At 39.8% G+C, this 18,305-nt stretch overlaps 1 protein-coding gene across 1 annotated transcript in view; it reads right to left on the reverse strand.

Annotated features, from left to right (window-relative positions):
* Positions 1–18,305, reverse strand: part of rbfox3a (RNA binding fox-1 homolog 3a) — a gene marked incomplete in the record, with an annotated part of 614,011 nt that overhangs the window by 482,709 nt on the left and 112,997 nt on the right. Inside the window, 1 exon segment of the mRNA XM_024272938.2 lies at positions 16,862–16,963.

An 18,305-nucleotide genomic window follows, 5' to 3' on the forward strand; every position in this document is an offset into this window, starting at 1 on the left:
CCACATTTGTAGAAGAAGAATCTGGATTCGACCTAACATCGATGACGTCGCCGAGTGGTCGGAACGTCCACATTTGAGACAATATCTCTGCTTGGAGGGATAAATGTAGGAGGAGTTATACTGACAGACATTCAGATTCAGTCAAACACGTCAAGAATCATAAGTTTGCTCCAAACATTTTTGTTTCTTTTGCTTGTTTTGTTGTCAAACATGGAGTCTCATTTTAGAGTTCAGAACTTCCCTCTCTTGACAGTTTTTAAAGAAACTTATTTAAGAAGTCTTCAGATTAATGAGATTTTGGGTAAAAACCATTTTTACGAGTTTATCCAGAAATAAAGACACTAAAAATGTCCATTTTTGGAACGCCCATCTGGGTTAGAACTCCTCCAAATGCCCCAACATGTCTACAAGCAACCTTAGAAAAAAAAACAAAACAGGTAAATGAGCAGAAAAAGTAGAAAAACTTTTACTTCGTAGGCAGTTTGCTCAGCAGGGGATAAATAACTGACAAATTCTACTTTGCCAGGATCATTATGTGGCCTCCTACACTTGATTAGATGTGAGCACTCGCCGCCGCCTGTCCTCTCCCAGCAAACCAAAAATACCAGACGCAGCAGCCTCTCAAGCAAACCTGTCAAAGTTCCTCAAAACTGGGAGGCAAAACATGTTAGTGATTATATCTGCAGAGCTGACAGGTTAGGAGGAGAGCCACCGTCACGCGCCGGCTGATTTGTCCAGCGGTCACTCACTGGCTTATTTTCAAAACCAAAAATGTTGCAGCGGAAACTGCAGAATGGGAAGTCACAGGTCCGGCGCTCAGCAATTAAAGAAACAACGTCCACATCTGCTGCCTGGATTCAAACCTCCCAGCCTCTGATTGGACAGCTGCTCAAGCCGCTGAGCTACAGCCACCGTGTTTCTAGAAGTTTCTACGACAACTCCAGAGGAGGAACTGATGATGAGGCCGAGAGGACCAACGGTCTGACCAGAAAGATCATGAATCGACGTTATTCTGGAGAGAAAGACAGAAAACGATCAAAGACTTCAGCTAAATTCATATTTTATTAAGACGTTTTAATACTGTTGGCTTTAGGGATGAAAATATTTAGAATATTTAGATCTTTAATAGTTAAGAGTAAAAAATGATTGGAGATGCATATTTTCTGAAATGTAGACTCGCCCAGGTGGACGACTTGCCGCCGTGCGAACGCCGCCATGGTCATCGTAACGATATCAGAAACTTTTTTTTAAACATCGTCTGTCAAAAAAGACCCAATATAAATGACTGTATATGAGAACTGGACTCAGTGAGTGTAACATCATTCATGAACTCCAACCCAATGACGTCATCTTTTATTTATGATTCGGACGGCGCCATGTTGGAACCGGACGTCGTCAATAAACACTGATTGGTCTGACTCAGTCTGAGTTTCTATGGCGACCATTCCCACCAATCAGGAGTGAATAGGTCAAAAGGCCACACCCCCTACCACTTGAAAGTGGGCCACACAAAATCAGCCCAACTTTTTTAACGTGGAGGCCAGCAGGCTCCGCCCACTTTCCCCATTATTCAGACAACTCCTGCCGTCTAAAAGATACTGACACCATTACAGAAAAAGACTGAATGATCTCATGAACCCAGACGTAGGAACGTTATTGTAGACGCTTTTGGAGAGCTTTTCAAAATAAATGAACCTGAGCTGACAACAACACCCGAGTCTTCTATTCAATACGAATGACAAACAGTAAAACATTTTAGGTATTAGTTCCCAATTTTTTAAAGTTAGTTTTAGTTTTTCAGGTTTAAAATACTTGGTAATTTTATGTCATTGTTTTTATTGCTTTTTATAGTTGTATTACTTGATGGTAGCTCCTCCCACTCGCTGCGGGAGCCTCTAGTTTATGAACGTTTTTGGACCAGCTTTGAGATTCAAATTTGACACACATGAAAAGACGCAGCGGATGTGAATTTGGTGCATGAATTGCGTTTGGTGTGATTGTCATAAACGGGCAGACAGCTGGTTCCACCTGCAGCAGATTTGTTAGTTCAGAGTCAGACAGGCAGAGGTCAATCAGGAGCATCATCCAAGAAGGGAACAGTCAGAGTCCAGGTGAGGGTCAGGGCAGGCAGCAATGAGAACGAGCAGGGTCAGACACTGAAGATCAGGTCCAGACAGAAACACTCGGTAATGAAGGCATACATGTTTTTTTCTTCTTTATTAGACTTTGTAGAAAATATGGTGACAGCTGTTTATTTCTCTATAGACGTTTGTGGGATTTTGCAGGTACTTCCTGTTTGGAACGGCAGGGGGAGGAGTCACTCAGTCTAATAAACATTCAAAAGCTAATACGCACCTTTCTGTCAAAACTGTTTTGATTTGAATTCTTCTTTAATCAATGTAGCGCCCCCAGTGGTCATTCAAAAAACTGCTCAAGCTTTTGACTGAATGCAGACGTAGCTAAAGCTAAAACTGGGCCGTAAACAGAACTCGTCTCACTCTGAGGTGTTTCTTCTAATGAAGTGACACAAACGGCGGTTTCTCCTCGCAGCTTCACAACAAATGACATGATAAGTCGGCGCCAGCACCCCCCCGACAGGCTCGTGGAGCTTCAGCGGCAAAACAAGCAGGACGCTTGATTTAAAACATCAATGACTTTAATTAGCGTCATTCCACAATCACCAATAATAGTTGTGAAAAGTGTCTGACAGTCGCAGAGATCTGCAGCCAAGCGGGGGGGCTCTCCAGCAGATGAAATCAGCCCGCCTGAAGGAGCGTCACCTGAACAAGAGAGATGATGAGTCGGCCCGCTCGCCAACCACCAGCGGCACCAGGAGCACCTCGGCGGAGATCTGCCGTCAGCGCGCAGGAAGATGGATCATCCTTTTGTATGGAAATGATCCGTTTGAATCCCCGACTCTCTGCTCCAGATTTACAGAAGAATAAGGCAGATTAGCCGCTACACAACCTCAAACAAATGACGGGAAGCCACGGCGGCGGTAAACAGGAATGACCATCTGGAAACGGATTTGACCGACTCAAGAGCACTTTGGGAGTAATTAGTGTTCTGACACACAACATGCATACGGTTATCCACCTCTGAGGGAGCTGAAGCTTCACTTTGTTCATCATTCTTGTTCAGTTTATCGTCTTTCTTTTCCGTTTGTGTTCTTGTCAGAAATCTGACATCATCTGAAACATACGGTTCAGCTTCAGACGGATTTAAATCACAGGATTTCTGTTCCTCACTACAGCTGGAACCCTGAGAGGACCTCAGAACTTTGCTCTTTATAATCTTTTTAAAATCTTTTTTTTAAACTCAGTTTCCTGCTCAATTTAGACGTAACAAATATTCTTCACATGCCAAAAATGAAACAAAAACCACAAAATGCTGCCAAACTGAGCAATGCTGAGTCTAATTAGACTCCCAGCATCAATGGTTACTGATCTGACCCAAAACTTTATTTAAACCGTCAGACGATTTACAAAGAGCTGCTGGGTGAACAGAGGAAATGATTTGTTGGTGCGTTCTTTAAAGTATAGAATCAACTTTTTTTTGTTTTTTCTGCAGGAGGTGTGTTAGAAGACTGTTCCTCTGTTCCTCAACCTGTTTTAGACATTTTTATGAAGTGGAGTCTTGCCCTTGATGAAAAACTGCATCATTTTAGGAGCCAAACAGTGTTTTTGTTTAGACAGAGGTTTAGAAAACATCTATGAGTTCTTAAAGGTTTGAAGAACTTCTGGATAAGATGTTAAATCTCTGCCAAACAGTTTGAGGCGCTGGTTTTACGTCACGTTTCCTCTGGTGGTTTCTGTCGTCCACATGACCAACAGCAGCATATGAGGCTTTATGGTTCTAACTCTGAAGTACTAAAGGATTCAGACGGACAAATCGGAATCGTGTCGGAATGTTGTGGCAAAGTGAAGTTTGGAGATTTTTCATGATTTTCTACAATATGAAAAATTTAAACTTTTACTTTGAGTGATTTTCACAACAATTCATACACATGGCACCAGCTTAAGTCTACAACCACAACCAAAGTTTTGTTAACCTTTGACCTTTAAAGGAGGCCGCCATCTTGAATAAAAAATAAAAAAATAAAAAAAAAACATTTTTAGTACCAATAAATTTAAACTCTTTCTGGGGATTTCAATCTATCGTCTCTAAACCCTCAAGCATCTTTGGGAAGTTACTTGGAGAAAAAAGTTTATAGATTTTGGACATCATTTGCACGCTGAGCGTGATTTCAAGTGGCGTGACTCTGTGGCTCGCACATTTTTTCACTGAATATTGAGAAAATATAATACATGAATTATTGGTGCTAGCTGCACAAACTGATACAGACAGTATGATAAGGACACATTAGGGATGTGTTTAGCAAAAATACCTCTGTTGCCAAGGAAATCCAAAAATTCAGTTTTCCTGATTCTTCTGAAAATGACAAAAACCTGTTCGTCACCTCCAGGTGATTGAAAAATAAAATGGTTGCTATGGAGATAAAACCAACAGAAAAGCCGCAATTTTGATCAAGTGTTTGTTTTTTACTCCATAAATTTGCCGTGCTGCTCTGAACAAGAGGGGGAGGGGCATAAGGGGAGAGAAAGGGGGAGGGTAGCAGCCGCTCAGCCGGTGGGGGAGGGTAGAAAGTGGCCCGGAAGGGCGGGGGTGGGGCGTGTCATTCAATGCTGCTAGCAGCTTTGATTTATGTTGTTTTTGACGTAGCTTTACTACTACTGCTGAAGGAAATGATCCTAAGAGGTGATCATTTGTTTTCAGGACGCCATCAATACAGGAAGTAGTTTTGGGAGTTCAGTTTGAAACAGGAAATGTCTCAAGTGGTGAGCTGCTGATTTAATTTAATGTTTAACTTTAACATTTTCCTTGTGGAAACCCGACCGTGTCCCTGTAAGTGTTCTCCTGCATGTTTACACATTTCTGTAAGACAGCTCACTCCTGATTGGCCAGCCTAATCAGGCCAAACAATGTGAGATTTTCAGAGCGTGACTCAGATTCTGTTTGAAAGACGCAAAAAAATCCACTTCGCCTCAGTTTCAAAACACTGCCAGTAAAAGAAGGATCATCTGACAGCATTTTTCATTAGGAAATAAAGAAAATCACTACTCTCTGAGGGCCAGCGCTGATCTGCAGTCTAGAAAATGTAATAAGAAAGACGAGATGATTCACTGCTTTACAATTAAACGCAATCACGCCAAAAAACGGCCATGATGACAATTTAAAGCCGGCAGAATCAACGCTGGGAGGAAGGAGAGCCGCTGGCGAGAGAAATGAAGCAAACGTGGCTGACACTCATTGAATTACACGTTGACAGCTCTGTGTTAGTGCAGAGATGAAAGAAAAATGAGATTTTCAAAAGTGAATATGGGGAATGATGGTATTGCTTTCTCCACATTGTCAAACTTGACAGTGCTATTACCATTAACATCAGGTGCTGGCATATGGTATTCAGTTAGCGGGAATCAGACTCCTCCTCTGAATACTAATTGTTGTTCGAGAGCAGAACTGTGAAATACTTCTGAGAAATTAAGTCAAAAAAAGAAAGACGTCAGTCAATTAATTTCTGCAAAAACAAAATAAAAGTTTTGTAAAAAATCCTTCAGCTTTTGACTTTTTGAAGGTTTGCTTTCAGCAGAATCGGCTCCAGATTTATGGATCATAAATTCCATTACAGAACAATTATACTTTGCTATTTCCTCATTCGTTGAAGGACAAAGAACGTAATGAAAATGTGTGGAATTGTTTAAAATATTATTCATGTCTTTTATAAGCTGTTAATAAACGCTCAAATTGGAGGACTTCTTTAAAGTCCATGAATTTTAAAAAGGTGATTGATCGGAGATTGTTAGAAGATAAAGAGAAGCCAAAGGCTGAAATTCAGCTCAATTTCCCTTAAAATGGATCCATCTTCTATAACGAAATGAGCGAAATATTTCAACATGAGCTGAGCAGCAACTAAAGAGAAAAACTTATTAAAAGTTGGAGTGAACTTTGAAAATGCATGGATGGGAGGACGTGAAGACAAACGACAGCCGTCGTCTTATTATTCCGGGACTGTGTGGTAAAACATGATCCTTTCATTAAACATCTGTGTTGGAGCTCGGCTCTAATTAGTTATCTTACTTGTCTCTTTGCACCGCGACTTGTGTCGCTTTCAGGTGGAGCTGTCGTCCAGTCAGGAGGAAGGATTCATTTGTCCGTGCATTCAGTCTGACAGTTTCCTGTCCGAACACGGGCGGCGGGACGAGCCGGAGCGGCCGTCAAACGGCGGCAGAGACGGCAGAAGCACAGAAACTGTCAACTGCCCAGAATTCAGCTCCCTAACAGCAACATACTACGCTTAATTACTGCTGGAGAAACGTGGCTTACACGTCGGTGACAAACACAAAAGGAAAAATGGAGTCTTTGCATCAGGGATGGGTAAACTACGGCCGGGGGTCATATACGACCCGATAAACTGGAATAAATTATATTGATAATCCTTATAAATGTTTTATTTTTCCTGTAGTTCTGGTGTCTACACATAAAGGGTGCACTACATTTTGTTTTTTTCCGGCGTTCATGTGCGTTTTCTGAGTCGAACAGTCATTTTTCCGATCTAAGTTTGTCTTTTTCCTTGAGAAACATCAGTGTAATAGGCACTAAAATGAGAACTAAAGCCACGATTTTGAATAAAAAATTCTTAATCTTCTGTTTATATGTACTTTTAATCAAAATGTAAGTATGTTTTTGTCCAGAATCCTTGATGTTTCCTTTTCTTATGAGTTGGAATATCAAACTACTAGGGCTGGTATCGATTATAAATCCCAGAAACGATTCGATTTGATTCACAAGAGCCTGGAACCAGGGTTCACTTTGGTGTAATCATTTGTTCCAGGTTATCAGTGGGAAACTAACTCTTTGTGACCTACGAGTCAAAATAGCGCCTGAGGGCTAAAAAAATATGCAAACTTAAAAGCACTTTTTATCCGTATCATGGCCCACAAGTATGACCATAAAGACTTTCAAATGGATTATTTTCCACATTTTCTGCTGGTTTCCTGTAAACAAGGCCACACGACATTTTCTACCAACATTCTGGCGGGAAAACTGTTTAAAAAAAATTGGGGCTCAACTGAAAATGAGAATTTAGCTGATTTTAAAAGGTTTACGGCCCTTTCAACAAATACATTCAAAACAGCCGGAGACCTTTTTGAGGTGCAGAAACGTCCGTACAGACATCATCCGGCTGACAGAAATAAACCTAAAAAATGATGAAGTTCTGGAGTCAAAACTGGAGCACGATCTAAAAAAAGTCACCTGTAAACTAAAACAGTCCTTCAAACGATACCATGGAGCAGAAGGCTGCTTTTCCCTCCACTGAAATCCACCTTGAGAATGTTTTGTTGAAGCCGAGTAACGGCTGAGTGTCTGCTCGTCTGGATGTTCAGTGTCTCGGCGATGAGGCTTCGTTTGAGGTTAAGAGGCCTTTGATCCACGCCTGTTGTTAACTAGCAAAGTGAGAGGCTTTCATTTACTCCAGACAGCTGGTCTGAACACTAAATAACCTCATCATGACACATTTGACAGCTTTTCTGTGTTTGCACAAGGGGAATCTATTTTCTGTTTCCTTTTGAAATCTAAAGATGGACACGGATGAAACTCCGTCCTAAAACCAGATAAAGGAAAGAGTTTCACCTGCAGGATAAAAACGCTGCTTTGAACGGTTTGTTTCTCAGTTATATAACTTCAGTTCACTGAGGCTGATGACCTTTCATATAGAGAACTTCTATAACTGGTTCTGTTAAGATTTTAAAGTTAAAAGCAAACTCATCATTTTATTCTCTAAATGTTTCAAAATGAAACGATTCTACATTTGAGTTTTTGTTGTTGTTTTTATTCACTGGCAGCTTTTTTTCATTTAACATACATTTTAAATATTAAAAGCGCAATAATCTGACAAACCTGGTTAAGATTTATGTTAATGAAAAATAAGAAAACTGTAAACCAATGACTGAGGAACAACTCTTAAAAACATGTCATCAGATCTGGCTTCTGCTGACCTCCTTGTTCTAAGGATATAAACTATTCCACAATAAAAAAAATAAAAAATCTGCTTTTACACATTTTATGACTTAAAGTGGGTGAACTGGTGTCATGTTATGCAGAGTTCCCAAAGTTGGAATAGTTCCACCTGAACCGATCCGAACAAACATTCCCTCGTTCTGGTCAATCCCACCTCTTAACAGAAAGCAAAAAACAAACATCAAAGACAAACAATCAGAAGTGTGAGCGTCAGAAACTCATGCCAACGTCTAAAAATGTAGTCATAGACACGTACGGGTGATGCCGCTTTTTATCCGGAGGGTCGTAGCATCTTACAGATATCTGTGATGCCAAAGGGGGACACTATCACAGATACCATCCCCCGATGGTACCGGTATCGATGGTATCACAGAAAGCATTTGGGGGGTGGTATAACCGATACCACCGATACCATCCCCTGATGGTATCACAGATGTTATCGGGGGATGGTATCACAGATGTTATCGGGTGATGGTATCACAGATGTTATCGGGGGATGGTATCACAGATGTTATTGGGTGATGGTATCACAGATGTTATCGGGGGATGGTACCACAGATGTTATCGGGGGATGGTATCACAGATGTTATCGGGGGATGGTATCACAGATGTTATCGGGGGATGGTATCAGAGATACTATCAGGGGAAGTCACTCAGGTGGCAGTAGAGTAGCACCTCCAGCCATGTAAAAAAAAGGACATAAAATGAAGCACAACCACATCAAAGAGAGAAACTCCAAAAAAAACATTTGAAATTCCAGACTCAGTCCGAGGCGTTGTGTTGTGTTGCGTTGTGTTGTGTTGTGTTGTGTTGTGTTGCTGCTGGGTATCCTGTTTCACTGCACGACCCATTTCTGACCGAATCCTTCAGATTCATTGAGCTTTGCCACGTTACCAAGTCTTGCTGTAAAGTTGACTTTAACACCCACTTTCTATGATCACTGCTGTCAAATTTGTGGCTTTTTAGGATTTTATCTGTACATTTATTGGCTTCCCAGTAAAAAACAGTATAAGATATCATAGTTATTCTAAAAGAATCCTCTTCATCGCACGCAATACAGTAAAGTGTATGGAAAAAAGTTCATGTACCAGACGAGTTATAAAAATAAAAGTTTCCTTGAAGTAAATGCAGTAAGTCAGGAGTTTTGTTCCTAAAGTGTCAACTTATTTACTCGCGACAGTCAGCGTGTTGACAATGACCCCGGCGAGCCGTGGCGGAGGAAGCCGATACAGATCCGCCGTGGCAGTGAATCATCAAGCCGAAGCGGCGATCAGCGAAAAGTCAAAGCAGAGATTTGTGTGCGTGCTCTCGGGGTTAATGACGGCTTACGCGGCGAGTATTTGGTCAACATTACCGCCGGCGGCAGAGGCATCCTCCTCTGTACTTGCAGTCGGGAGGTAAACAGTCAAATTGCAGACATTAGCACAAGAATATCCGCGACAAATTGCTCCTGGCGAGGAGCTCAGCCCATTATCTGATCAGATTTGACCGCACATTTTTCACTCCATCCGGCTGACAGGAGCGGCACGAGTGGGTAATGTGGTGGCGGCGTTGACCTCGGACTGTCAGCACGCCGCCGGCTCTCTCCACTCCCCTCCCACTTTGGAGTTCTTAAGTCAGGTTCACTTCATGAATAAGCCTTAATGTGACAGAGAAATTGGGGATCACTTTCTGTGTCTGGCTCTGCCAACAGTGTGATGATATCGACGAGTAGATGGCGGGAACGCGGGAGACTCCAAAGAGCGGATTAGAGAGGGGAGATAAGGCTATCCACTGTAATTAAGCCCTATCTCTGTACAGCCACTGAAGAAAATAAATCACCCTTCAAAGCTGCCAGAGTTGAAATGCATGAACAATTATTCAGTAATTAATCGTTTCACATACAGACTCCAATCACTAATAGGACCTATTTTAACTACAGCATTAGAGTTCAGCTAAATTCAATTAAATATGAGTGCATTTAAGATCAACGCATTAGATCACCTATTTAACCTTTCCTAATCATTCTAATGTAATTGTATTAGCTCCTTATCAAGCATTTATGATGTTCATTTCTATTCCGCTGATGTATAATTGAGGATGGAGAAACATGAGGAGTCGCAGCAGACACACAAACAGTCGGAGCTCAGCAGGAAGGACGCCGGAGCAGCTTGTACATCCGTGTGCTCGCCGATGACTCGTTAGCCGTTTGTTGGTCTTACGGGCGGAAAAGGTTAGCTACTCAGAAGACTTTATTTTCAGAGGAGGAAGGAGGAGGAGGAGGGAGACACAGACGGTTTTTCTCTTTGCAGAAGAAGATTTTTAATTTCCGTTGGCAGGACTTTGATTTACCAACTGGCTCAGCTGGTGGGGCTTCTTTGGTCCAATTAGTCAAAGTTTGTTGGTTCATTGATCAAACTGGCTGAAGTTTGCAGGGAACGCATTCTGACGGTTTGTGCGTTCCAAATTTCTTCATTTTCAGGGATTTAAAAACGACGTTTGTGTCTTCATCCAGAGCCGAGGTGGAATCATGACACGGAAAACAGGTCAGACTGCATGCACTCGTGCAGGAAAAGAGGATTTTTTCTAACATAAAAGCATAAAAGTTACTCAGGAAAATCTGTGGTGCAAAGAGAAAATAAAATGCAGAAAGTGATGGTTTTAGAACTCAAGTTATTAAACACGCATGAGCTGCAGAAACCGCAAAAATATCAAATCATTTGTGTGCCACCATACTGAAAACAAAGGTCACAATTTTGAAATTAAAATATCCTAAATTCCAGTTTTAAGAATAAAGCGTCATTGTTATGAAATATTTGCTTTTAAAAACTCATTTTGTGTTTGCAGTACAAATATTTTCAGATTGTCTCCATATATTTGATTCTGCGTTCTTGTTTTTCTAACTTTATTGACAAACAACATAATACAACAACAAACAGAATGTTTCAGGAGGAACTGAAACGTGTACAAATTGCAGAAAAAAAATGATAAACATGTATAATGCATTAGAAAAAAGAAAATTTAATCTAATAACCTTCAGGGTTCAATAAATTAAATTTTCATTCAAAAATCAAATTAGTTTGAATTGTCTTTTTGTTTGGAAGTTGTTTGATGTTTAATTTCATTCATAAATGTAAGAGTCTGAGTTTGAAGTCAGACTATTTGGCTCTATGAATATGGAATTTTGTCAATAATAAAAACAACATTGATTTTGCGTTTATAAGTTAGACGTTTGTGCCCCAAACAGCTGCTGATTGGTCTAGAATTCTATCCAATCAAACGTGGTGAACAGGATCTTTTCACCTCGATTTTGTCTTAATGGTTAAAGAAAAATACATTTGTAATCATTTTAAAAGTAATTCTTTCTTTTAGCACTAATTCTATATTTTGTTGTCAGATTCATGAATTTATGGCCGAGGATCTCCTGAAATTGTAAAATAAGGTGTTAAGTTCTAAACAGTTCTGTGTTATTTATAAATCCCCTGGAACAAAATATTGGTAAAAGTTTATTAATAAACAGATTTAAAGCAGATTTTATTCTGCTGCACAAGAGTGTTTTTGGATTAAATAAACAGCAACAGTAATGAATAGAATGATGGATCACTGAAGAAGACTAAATGTGTTAGCAGAAGAAATAATATTTTAAACTTTTAATGTTCATTTTTAATAACTTATATTTGCTTTTGTCCACAGTAAAAACAAAAGTATTAACGAGAAAAAGTTATATTCTCTTTAAATTTCAACATTTTATTCATAAAAAATGACAGTTCAGATCTAAATCATAAGAGTAACGGACATTTGAAACAATCTGGTCGCTTCACTGACATGAATACATACAGAACCGTGTTGTGTTTGTGAGTCTTTGCTGCTCCTTCTGAGTTCCGCTCAAAGAGAAACGGCTCAGAATGTTCGAAGACTCAGAATCTGGGTTGAACAGAACCGATGGAAAGTCCAAAGATCTGCCTCAAAGCACCGTCAATGTGAGGCACTTGATTGGATAGAATCTAAACCAATCCCCAGGAAGCCTCTTGTCTGTGATTGGCTGTTCGGTGTGGCACATTTATCACACAAACTGAAACTTATGAACAAAAATCTAATTATTTTTATTTGCAAATTTTAAAGTTTTATTCTTATAACTTTACATTGTTTTCCAATTTAGGAATTTTCGATCACAAAACTTTGACTTTAGTTCATAATATGGTGGCACCAAAATCCCTCCATACAGGAAATACAAAGATGAACAAACACTGAAAAACACGACACATAAACTGTCTTCATAATCCCCCTCTCACAGAAAAGTTAAGGGAAACTTTTGGAGTCAAACTAAAATGGAACAAGTTTAAAACTGCAACAACTCAAAGCGATCTCTAAATCATGTCATGTTTTTATGGGATTATTATTTTATAGATTTATAGATTTATAGATTTATAGAAGTTCTTTTGAGTAATAATGTACTAATAAAGACCCTAGAAAAAGCCAAACAAATGCAAAGTATTTCTATTAATCCAATGTTTATGAGAAGAAAAATAGGACGACAATAAAGATTGACTAAAAAAACAAACAAAAAAACAGTTTTAAAGCTATAAGAGCCTAAAACATTTTAATAATTAAAAAACATTAAATTACACATGTATTTTTAAAATATGAAAGTTTAAAAAAGGTCAACAAAGGTCAATATGTTTATTATTGCTAAAAAAATAACTTTTTTTTAATGAAATGCCAATTTAGTTTAAAAATGAAAATAAAAACCAAAATATTTGAATAATCCAGAACTCCTCCTTTTAAAATGATTAACTAATAAACTAAAACCTTCATTACTCTTATAAAAATAACAAAAATAATCCCTAAAACTAGAATCTTAGTCGTGTTTACAGCGTGTCTTCAAACACAATAACAAAAGTATTTTCTGAACTCCATAAATCCACATTTCCATCAGTGGTCCAGGTTCTGGTTCTGGTTCTGGATCTGACTGTTTTCATGGTTTGGTGAAGTCTTCAGTCACCTAACACGCGTCCCTTCACAATAAAAGCAGCGTAGATCTGGACAAAGCCTTCCAGGTGGGTTCGGGCAGCAGAGGCCCAAATGGATAATCCCCATGAATAAAACACAAGTCGTCTTTGAAGCGTGGTGACATTTCCACATCAACTGGAATGAAAACATCGTGCTCGCCTTGATCTGTCCATGTGAGAGCGAGCCAAGCGCTGAAACGCTCCCATGTTTGATGTGCGGCGAAGGGTTCGAATCAGTTGACCAGCTGGTGCTCAGACAGACAAACATCAGAAATCTGGATAAACAGAGCGGTCAACAGCGAGCACGGCGGTCTGAGGCTGCACTGGACGGGGGGGGTCCACGGGGGGGGGGGTCTCCATGTCAGAAAAAAACCTTTAAAACTTTATTAGAAAAGGAAACATTTCCATGAGAGCTTTTTAACTAGAATGTGTTTGTGATGCTGTAATGACTCGACAGGTCGTCTCTGTCGACTCTTTAAAGTTGTTGGCATGTTTATATCAAAATACATTTACTGAATCTTCTGCTTTGTTGATCAAAAACATCTTTTTCCTTTTTTTGTTTCATAACTGCATTTTCTGAAACTGATGCTGGATGCCAAGGTCTCCCGTTTTTCACCTTTTCATCTCCCTCGGCTCGTTCTGGTCCTTCCAAATGTATGTTGGAGCTTCGCCCAGTACCACCCACAGTCCTCCATCCACGGTTTCCATTAAATGTTTAAACACGTGATGTAAACCAAAGCAGAGGCTGTAGATAGCATACATCCGCTGTTTGTCTTCGATAGGGATCTCAGTTCTGAACAGCTGATCGCGTTTTGTTCCGTCTTTTTCTAAATACTCTTCTATGATTGGTCATCGTTACGCCGATGACACCCTCCTGTTTGATTTGGACGAATACGAACTGAATCGTTTTAAGTAAAACTGCTAAAATCTAAAAGCATTTTTAGAAACTACATTTTAAAACTTCTCAGCTGACCTGCAGGATTATCTCTAAACATTTCTAATTATAAACACCAACAAAGATCTCATTTAATGCGATAAAATTCATAGTGTCTGTATTCTTATTAGCTGATTGAATTATTGTGAATTAATTTGAAAGATCTCGTTCGTCCCCTGCTGCCTCCTTCACATGTATTACATGAACATTTCTTTAAAACCAAATCTAGAGTTCAGGAAAACAAACAGAACCTGAAGCTCCAACATTTCTGTTTTGCCAACATACTTTTTAAAAAGATTTTGCAGATTTGTTTTTAAGTTTTAACAGCTGATACTTAACAAATATCAGATATTTCTTAATGTCTAAGAAGTTTATCTTAATTTACAATTGTTTAAACTCGTTTCAATGGAGAAAAAACATGTAAATACATTTTTAACTATATTTAAAGAGCAGGACTAAAAAAAAATCTGTTCATCAGATCAATAGTGACCCCAAAAATTATATTCATTCATAAAATAAATTCAACAATTTTCCTTTTGTTTCCAATAATGGTAAAAGTATGTTTACAATCTAGAAAAAGCTCTTTAAAAATGTACATTTTATAATAAATCTATTACATCTAATTTTTCTATATTGTCAATTAAAAAAAAAAAAAATCCATTTGAAAAGTTTCATGTAGTTTGTAGTGAAGTCCAACTTCAGCCATGACCTCACAGGGTTGCTGGAGCCTATCCTAACCGCTGTAGGTGGGGGTCACTCTGATGGTTATCCAGTCCATCGCATCATTTTCCTGATGATGAATTTAAGCTTTAAATTGCATTTCTGAGAATTTCTTATTCAAACTGTTGCGATTTAGGAGCAGACGAAGAGATGACGTTTGAAAAAAATCGTATTTGTGACGCTGGGCGGACCTCAAGATCCCTTCGAGGAGCTCTCAGCAACGGGAAGGGGTTGGCCCCGCCCATATGAACTCCTGCCGCTCTGAAGAAACTACGTCCTAGAAACCGACACAGGCTGTTGAATATGGCTAAAATCATAAAAAAACACTTTGAAGACGGTTATGGCCTTCAATAGGTTGACTCAAACACGAGGTTAGGAGTAAATATTTTAGGTCATTTTAAAGCCTAAATTCGTGACAAAAACTAAATGAATAATTTATTTATATAATTTTATTTATACATTATAATGTGATGCCCTCTGGTGCTTTTAAGACATTTTTTTTAACTTTGTAATTATACTATTCATTGACTTCATTGATTGTTTTAAGTATTTTTAGGTTTATATTTTTACCTTTTTGACATTTTTATCTTTAAATCTTTTAAAGTGTCTTATAAAACTTTAAACCACAGTATTACAAACACTGTTTGTCTTTTAGACATTATTTTTATTTCAAGATGTTTTATTTTATATTTTTATTATTTAAGCGATTCATATTATGTCTTCTATATTAAGAGATTTGGCTTTGACACATAATGTTAAGAAAAACTCAGTAAATACAGTGATGGAAGGATTGATCAATCGGTCGGTTGATCAATTGGTTGGTTGATAAATTGGTCGGTTGATCATTTGGTTGGTTGATAAATTGGTCGGTTGATCAATTGGTTGGTTGATAATTTGGTCGGTTGATCATTTGGTTGATTGTCTCTCAACACAAAAGGACACTAAGAAAACGAGTTGCTGTTATTATATGTTGCTTCTGTATCTTTGGAGAAACTCAAACTTTATTGACAGAAATGTGATTTCTTTACGACCAGAAGAACATTTTGACTCGTTTTTTTATAATTAATGGCCTAAAAAACTAGAAGATTCATTCTGTGCAGACAGAAGGTCATGTGAGACATTACTGGTCATAAAGAGCGAAAATATTCAAGTTTTATTTTGCCTTTATTTTTGTCTAAAACAAATTATAATTCTCCATTTGATTCATTTACCATTTTACAAAACCATTTCTCTTTAAGCTCACGTGCTTTAATGCTTTAAAGAGACATTGACATCCACGCACGTGTCTGCACGTCAAACTGAACAGATCCGAGTCTCTGCTGAGCTTCAACAGGAGGCTGCAGAACACAAACACTGAAGGAAAGACTTCCACCCATAACCTCCAGGGTGAAAATCAACAAATGATCAATTCTTCCCGAGAAGTCTTGAATATGATTCTAGAACATTGTTCTTTTCTCCTCTTGTTACTGCGCTTGAAAAAGAGAAATCTCTGGGAGGTCAGAAATGTGAACCTGCAGTGATGAAGAAACAACCCTGAACTACTTGAACAATCTGCCGGCCTTGATTACATTCTCCAGCCGCTCAAACGTCGCTGCAAAACTTTTCTTTTCTTCATTCTTTTCACCTTCTCTCCACCTTACCCCGAGGCGGCTGCCGCGCTCGGCAGAAGGACAGACGAGCGTTTTGCCAGGAGCACAGAATCACAAGATTTAAGTCGGTTGTTGCTCGACTCCTCCAGAGAATGACAACTACCAGGAAACAAAGATTGCACGACGGCTTGACTGACAGCCTTTTATGTCTGCTCTCTGCAAGGTCAGATGTAGCCCAAATAGAAAACGGATGCGAGTGATCCGGAATTTCTTAAAAGAGGCCCTCGTCGTGGGATTTAAGGCTGGTTAAACCCACCGATGATTGGCAGTGAAACGGCGCCGCCGCCACAGCATCTAAATATAATGGTGGTGCGTCAACCTCGCCTCATAAATGTCAGCATTCGGGTTAATTTCATTATATTATCAAGAGAATAAGGCAATTACTAACAAGTGACAAAAAAGGGCAATTCTGGGATACCTGACCGCGATCCGTCCTCTCGACAGGTGGCCATTCATAATACAGCAGGTGATTCATATGAATTATTTCCTACCTGTCATTCACTCGGCTCCGCGGTCCACGTAATTGTAGTCCTGTAGATTTCACTTTGGCACTTGCAGCGGGATTCTTGGCTGACCTTTGCGGGTGCAATTATCTGTGGACATTAAGGAGAGAAGCCAGAGTAAATATTGCTCAGGGAACCCCCAAACAAACGGCGAACACGCAGGAAAGCAGTTACGCTTCCATTAGAGGAGCGGCCGTTCCTTTTCCATGACGGAGACCTCGTTTGAGGGAGTGTTCTGCTGCGCGGCGTGCTGTCGAGCACCGCCGGGATTATTCTCTTTGTAAAATATCACATAACTCGCACATGCTGGCTCCACCTGATAAAGCTGTGCGGCAGCTCGGCTTCCTGTTATCCCCGACGAGCACATCAATATATTTTCCTGCTGCAGCGCGCGCACGTTGGTATTTTGCACATATTCTTATTCAATAACCCGCCGATGAAAACCAGCAGGACCTCAATTTGCCTTCCGACGTTTAATCTCCCAGAGAAAACACTTCCACACAAAGCAGCTTGGAGCTAAGTAACGGCGCGGGGTCATTTGGCACCGGCCAAGTTTTGGTGAAAACGAGTTTCCATGGAGACTAATATGTTTGCGGGGAAGCGGGATTTCTGGTGCGAGCGGTGGGGCAGGAAGATAACGCGCTCGCACAAAGAGAGCCGGTGTCAACACGGGGCTCAACCTGCAATCAACATGCGCGTCTGGGCACGGCGCGGCGCCGCGTGACAACAGTGCGGCGCTCTCTGAAGCACAACAATGAGCGCACAACTTCAATGTGCGTCTTTAAAAGGTGGATTTAGGGAGCTGCGGATCCTGCATGAAAGAACACAATTTACATCTTCCAAATTGGTCATGAACAAAGAAAAGGAGTTTAGAAAGTTGCGTGTGTTGTTTCGCTCGCCACGGAGAACTTCCCGGCTGCGTTAAGGAACATTATTTGTCACCTATTACACTGATTTGAAGGAAAAAGCTGCTTTTTATGGAGCTTAAAAGGCTGGGGAAAAGAATAAAAAATACTGGATAAACAGTTCAGTTTATGAGAACGTGGTCATCTCAAGTTGTTTAAGTTTGGTCGCCACAGGAAGTTGACCTGAACGGTTGTCTGTTGGGTCATAGAAACAAAAGTCCATAAAGTTCCACTCCAATCATCCTGTAAATTATTTCCAAAGCGTTCCCAGTGGTTGATTTTTAGCCAAAATAAGAAAAATAAAAATATTTTCTAGGACGTTTCTGCAGAGAAGCTGGAGTTTATCAGAAATTCCTCTGAGTTATGGCATAAAGTAAGCCTGCCCTGACTTCCCATCATCCTTTTGTGTACATTCTCTCCCACTAGCTTACAGCCCCTCACGTCCACAAGCTAACATTAGCGGTGCAACAAAATTGCCGAGCAATATCAGAGCTATCCAGCTCAGATGAGGAGAACAAAGACGTTCA

The sequence above is a fragment of the Oryzias melastigma genome, linkage group LG8 (genome assembly GCF_002922805.2).
Source record: "Oryzias melastigma strain HK-1 linkage group LG8, ASM292280v2, whole genome shotgun sequence".
Classification (NCBI taxonomy): Eukaryota; Metazoa; Chordata; class Actinopteri; order Beloniformes; family Adrianichthyidae; genus Oryzias; species Oryzias melastigma.